The following is a 6,957-nucleotide window of genomic DNA, read 5'->3' as shown; positions in this document are numbered from 1 at the left end:
TTTGCATGGGTAGTAGTCATGGACATAATGAAAATTATAAAATGGACTACGGATTCCAAAATGGCGCCTATTCATTCCTATGTAAACTGCTCAATGGCGTAGGGCAACATCAAGGAGAGATATGCTTCCCATGGGTCCATAGCCACGCCTTCATGACATACCTGATGCAGAAATATTCTTGTATTTTAGCATTGTTAGCATTGTAGTCGAGAGGTCTGAGCGAGAGGTCTGAGCGATCGCAGTCGCATTGTTTAATTATTTTATTATTAGTTTTATTATTTTAGATTAGTTTGCCCCTTTTTGACTTTATAAGAAAAGCACCTTGTATATACCTTTTTGAATGTTAAAACAGAAATAATAATTACCACTCGTTTTTTAATATATTTCTGTTTCTGAAACGAGAATCAAATGCCCAATATATACACAGACCCATCAGCTGGTGTACCCAGGGAACTCACAAGGTGTTAGGAAGCAAAGGAATCTGAAATGACCCCACATGGTATAATGGACCTATTATGTGTGGGTGCAATAAATAGGACAGATATGATGCTGCCAGCCCCACGTCAGGTTTCCAAAACAAGTTTATTGTTTATTGTTTATTGTTTATTATGGATCCCCATTAGTTGTCGCAGAAGCGGCAGACTAGTCTTCCTGGGGTCCAATTAAAATCTGAACATACTAACAATTAATCATCACTCAAATACAGTAAACGTAGTGACAAAACTACAAATACATAGCAACAGTCAAACAAACAAATAAATGGGCATCTGGGCACCTCAGAGCGCAAACACCTTCATTAAAACATAATTCATTGAGCGCCAAGCCAAGTCAGAGTCCCGAGTTCATATTTAACATAAATAAAAATAGGATTTAATTTGCCTCTTGAATTCCCTCTTCACAGGTATAACACGAATGTGCGAAGGGAGTATATTCCACAAAGAAATGGACCTATAGAAGGATGTCCTCCTCATTGCATTACTCCTACAGTGTGGGAGCACAACTAGCCCTGCTGTTGCAGATCTAGTACCATATGAATGAGCATCAGAGCAAAAAACAATTTCATTAAAAAGAGCTCTAGGAACTTGAGTGGAAATTACATTCTTAATAAATATCAAGGACCTAATGGATAACCTATCAAGAGCTTTAGGCCACTTGAGATCAGAATGCATCTGATCTACATTTGATCTGTAAGATCTATCAAGGGCAAGTCTAGCAGCCCGGTTTTGTACAGTTTGTAGTTTGCTTAAGTCAGTCTTAGAGGCAGAAGCCCAAATAACAGAACAATAGTCGAGATGGCATAATACTAATGTTTGAACAACCTGTCTCCGTAAAGTAGCTGGTAAGTAGGTGGCACATTTCCGGACCGTAGCAATGCTCCTACTCATCTTGGCAACTATCTGCCTAACATGATCAGTCCAGGACAGAGTGTTACAAATAGAAAGTCCCAGAAGCTTTAACTTGCTCTCCTGCTTGACTGGCTGACTAGAAATCTGCAGATCAAGCATAGGCTGACTGGCTACATTATGCCGAGATCCAAAGACAATGCTGACAGTTTTTGATAGATTTAAAACAAGTCTATTTGCAGTAACCCAATTGACCACTGCTTTCAGATCTTGTGACAGAACGGACTTAAGTTTACAGCATGTAGATGCAGAATAGTACAGTGTAGAATCGTCAGTGTATAAAACCAAAGTGGATTCTTGAATAACAAGCGGGAGATCATTCGTAAAAATTGAAAATAAGAGCGGACCCAAACAACTTCCTTGCGGCACACCACAGTCTATGTTAATGCTGTTGGACAGAGTACCATTCAAGAAAACCTGTTGAGTTCTGAAAGATAAATAATTTTCAGACAAAGAGATTGCCATAGGTCCAAAACCATAATGCGTGAGTTTTTCAATCAACAACTTATGGTCAATTAGGTCAAATGCAGCGCTGAAGTCCAACATGACAGCACCAGATAACAATGAATTGTCAATCCCCCTTAACCAATCGTCAGTCATTTTTACCAAGGCAGTGCAGGTGGAATGACCCTCTCTGTAGGCATGTTGTGCATTACTTTTTATTATCAAATCATTCTTAGACATATAATCATGGATTTGGTTATATACAATCCTTTCTAAAATTTTACTCAAAACAGGTAGGATTGTTATAGGTCTACAGTTAGGACCACTGAATGTGGATTTGGTATCTTTTGGTATGGGAATAATTTTTCCTTCTTTCCAGATTTTAGGACAGGTTCCATTAGATAGACAGGAATTAAATATGTGACATACAGGAAGAGCTATATAATCAACAGGTATTCTGAGTAATTTACCATCAATACAATCTGTACCAGCAGAGTTGTCTTTAGAAATGGATCGTAACAAATTTTCAACCTCCTTGATTTCAACCGGATTTAACTCAAATGTACACTGTTTGCCTTTCATTATGAGATCATCAATGAGCAGACACGATTTGTTCTTTACATTTGTACAAAAGCCTCCCCTCAAATTTTCAACCTTTTCCACAAAATACTTATTTAGGTAATTTGACATCTCCTTAGGTTTAGAAATAAATACCCCATTATCAGTTTCAATGAAGGATGCAGAAGCATTAGTACTCCGACCCATAATATCATTCATCACTTTCCATAATTTCTTACTGTCATGTTGGGCTCTATCAATCCTTTGCCGATACAATTCTCTCTTTTTTTCTCTGATCACCTTCGTAACTAGATTTCGTATTTTACAATATGAACTTTTATCATTGACTGAACCAGAGGCAATAAAGCATCTTTTTAGCTAATTTCTTTGTTTCATTAAGTTCTTTAACTCCTCATCAATCCAGGGAGCTCCATTAGGCTTGACAGCGAATTTCCTAAGTGGTGCATGTTTGTTTACAATGGGTACGAACAAATCCATAAAAATATTTAACGATTTTTCAGCATCAGGTTCAACACAGACTTTAGACCATTGAGCATACTTGACATCTTCTAAAAAAGCATTGTTGCTGAAATTCTTATATGACCTAGCACAGATTATCTTTGACTTTGCTTTTGGAATCTTTGACTTTCTGGACACAGCAACCAGGTCATGGTCACTGAAGCCAACTAACAATGACATTACCTTGGAACACCTGTCAGGCACATTTGTATAAATATGATCTATACAGGAGGATGATTGAGCTCCATCTCGGTTCAGAGCATTCCTAGTTGGTATGGAAACAATTTGACTCAAAAGTATTGGTCATATCAAGCAACCTTTTCTTCATAGAGCAGCCATCTTCAAACCAGTTCACATTAAAATCACCAAGACGGTACATTTCTCTATTTTCATCTGCAACTCTGTCAAACATATCACAGATTCCATTGAGATATTCTATTCTAGAGTGGGGTGGTCTATAGCAACAACCAATCAGTATTGGGCTAGTATGGGGTAAATTAACCTGTAACCACAATGCCTCAATGTTGTCATTCATCAAATCAGGTCTTAGTTTTACTGGTATATGATGTTTCACGTAGATTGCCACGCCCCCGCCAAATCTATTTCTATCTTTTCTGAACATGGAAAAACCCTCAATTGATATCAATGAGTCATCAAATGTACTATCCAAGTGTGTTTCAGTTATAGCCATTACATGAATTCCATTGTCCATCAATTTTGCTGAGAGTTCATGTGTTTTATTCCTCAAGCTGCAGATGTTTAAATGCCAGGCCCTTAGGAAGACCCGGTTTGGAAAAAGTCCCATCAATGCTTGAACTAGCCATAAAACAAGTCCAGCATGCCAATACACAGGCCTACTGGGATTGTGACATTAAAATAACCAGGGAGTGATGCTGGAGTCTCTGAACAGTTGATTATTGATGTACAATTTGTCGACTACCAGGGCAACGCGGCTATTATGGCTCCGATGTTCTCTCATGATAGGGAAAAGTACTTTACGCCTGTCATGTATCTCAGGAGGGAATTGGTCATTCATGCCAAAGGAGGTGTTCCTCAGCTCTCTGCCCCTCCCCTTGACAAGCTCCTTCTGCTGGTAGTGTTCGAAACGAGACACAATTGCACGGGGTCTGTCCTTTGAGGGTCTTCCCACTCTGTGCACACGGGAGAATGTGACACCCTGAACAGTTTCACTAGGCATGTTAAGCTGGTCTGACATAAACTCCCTAATGACTATTTCACAGTTCTTACCCTCAGCCTCTGGTATCCCAGTAAACACAATGTTGTCTCTCATAGAGCGACACTGTACATCCAGAAGCGATTCCCTCAACTTCTTGTTTACTGTTTCAATGGTATCAACTCTGGCTTCCATAATTTCCATCTTACCCTTCAGTTCTACATTGTCCTTGACCAAATCTGAAATGAGTTCTTGACTGAACTCTAAGCTTTCTTTTAGGCCCTTTATCTCCTCCATCATAGCATTCAACATATCCAGTTTGTCAAGTTTCTTGTTGATGGACTGTAATGTTATCACCTTACTGTCCCCCTCAGTAATTGCCAATGCATCATCTGACGGATATTCATCACCACTCTCAGCATCAGAGCATGTCTTTTTATTTGGAGACTGTTTAACAAAGTCAGTAATCTTCTGCGACTGGGTATCTTGTTTCAGCTTCTGCCTATGAGGCCTTGCAGCCTTCTGTGATTTACTCATGATATTGTAGTGATAAGTGGTAAGTAATACTGAAACTGAATCTCAAACTTGATCCTGAAATGTATTTAACATGAAATATTGTACAGGGAGAGGGCTGTGGCCGCAATCGATGGAGGAGGCAGTCAGGTGTGCAGGAAGACAACAACAGGAGTATGATGGACAGGGATCTGACATGGACAGGGAATTTTTTTATTTAAACATTCAGAGGAAATCAGGCCTACTGTAGGCCTATGTAAATAAGATTAAAGATGTCTAGGATAGTATAAATGATAACCGTAAATGGCAGGTGTACTTTGCTTTGATGGAGCCATAATGTTACATTAATATAAAGCATTTCATTGAGGGGCACCTTTCAGGCCAGTTAAGCACACCTTACATGCATAATTAATAAAATATTAAAAACATTTGGGTGGAGCATGTTTGTCACTTATGTGAAAGAGCTGGAAAGATCTGGAGTAACGGAATAAGATGCAGCTGGGCAGGGCGCTGAGAGGTGATGCATGAGGCATGATGGTGGCATGGCAGACAAGTACAGGAGCATGATGGACTGGGATCTGATGAGGAAACAAAGATTTTCTAACTTAAGATGAAATATACTCTTGTAGTGCCGGAGGAAAAGGAGGACGTAGGCAACTTAATTATAACTATTTATTCCAATAAAGCAGAACAGAACAATCGGTCACAGCGCATGGTTCGTACTCTAGTGCAACACTCTAAAGCGTCCTCCTAGCCCCCGTGACTCCTAACCAGTTCCCTCCCACTCGATCCGTAAGAGGGGAACACGAACGTATAATGTAGTCACTACACTCTGAAGTTTCCAGTTTCTGCAAACAGAAGAGAAGGGGTTTAGTTAAGGCTTTGTATCATTAATAAGACAGACTGTGACAAACAATCAATAACAAACAAAAAAATAAATAAAACTAAGTCTTAGTTTAAAGCCCACTCACCACGTCAAGGTGCAGGCCAAGAGTGGGAACATAGAACAAAGACTCGCATCACAAATCAGACAGTCACAACATGAAAAAAACACATACATGAAACATGTACATACCTACGAGACCATAGACCCACTTCACAAACTCAGACAGGCACAATGTAAAAACATATAAACATATAAATACATGAAACATTTACATAAATAAGAGACCATAAGATATTTTTGGGTTTCTCTTGTTTTATCTTAAAAAAAAAATACACATAACATTAAGAAAAGAAGGGAAGAAAATAAAAGTAATAATAGATAAAGCTAAACTCAGTGAGTGATGGGCATACATTTAAATGTACAAAAATTACAGAGGTCACTGATCGGATGTGCTGTTCAAAAAGAAATGCACTATTAAACTATGCCTTGTGCTCCGTTATGCAAGCTCCAAGTCTACAATTGAACAATGTATTTTTTCAGTTTTGAGTGCTTTGTGCCAACTTGTGCTCCGTCATGCAAGCTCCAAGTGTCACACTGCTTAAGAAACAGATTCCTTCCAACTAACTATTTACGAAAAATGCAATCAATAACTTATGTACAAATAAATGGTTACATTTCAACCAGCAACGAAGTTGGAGTGGCCTACACACATAAATAATTGTAATACACCAACATTGTTAACTGTCATACATAGGTAGCAAATGAAAGCAAATGAAAAATTAAATACCAACGGTGAAATGTTAATTAGACTATTAACAATAATATAAAATGATACCATAATGCACCTTTTCTTGGTCTTTGGATCATTTGAATACATGGATCAATATATGGTGAATCACAATGATCGCAAGCAGAGGACCGTGAGAGTTAAAGGGGTAGTTCGGAATTTTGGACATAGGGCCTGATTCCCAAGTGAGCTTTGGTAATCTTTATCACTGGAGACAGTTTTCAACACATTTCATTCAGTCCTTCTAGTTGCAGAGTTCGCTCGTGCTAGGCTAGCGCACGTCAACGGGCAATGCTAGCCTGCTATTAAAAACAGTGTTACCCACTCCACAGTACACCCGAGGTAAATCAATTATAACGACAGACTATACATTTAAATGTCTGTTTATAGAATAATGTTAGAAATAAAACCAACCTTGCATTGCATTGCATTTTGAGGGAATTGCTGGGTCGCAGCAGCAGTGTTATATTCCTGGTAGTAGGCTCCATGGTAGTAGGCTACGGCAGCGGTGGACTGATACCTAGGTTACCGGCTCAAGTTTGTTTACCTGCCACTGTCATTGCTAAAAACGCAGAGTACAGTGAACGAAGGAATTCTATTAGCGTATTCAATTAACAAGATATGGCCACGTTTGGAGGACTTAGCGATGCATCTGCTTTTGAAGACGATTATG

Source organism: Gadus chalcogrammus, chromosome 12, assembly GCF_026213295.1.
Source record: "Gadus chalcogrammus isolate NIFS_2021 chromosome 12, NIFS_Gcha_1.0, whole genome shotgun sequence".
Lineage (NCBI taxonomy): Eukaryota > Metazoa > Chordata > Actinopteri > Gadiformes > Gadidae > Gadus > Gadus chalcogrammus.
This window is presented reverse-complemented; position numbering follows the sequence as displayed.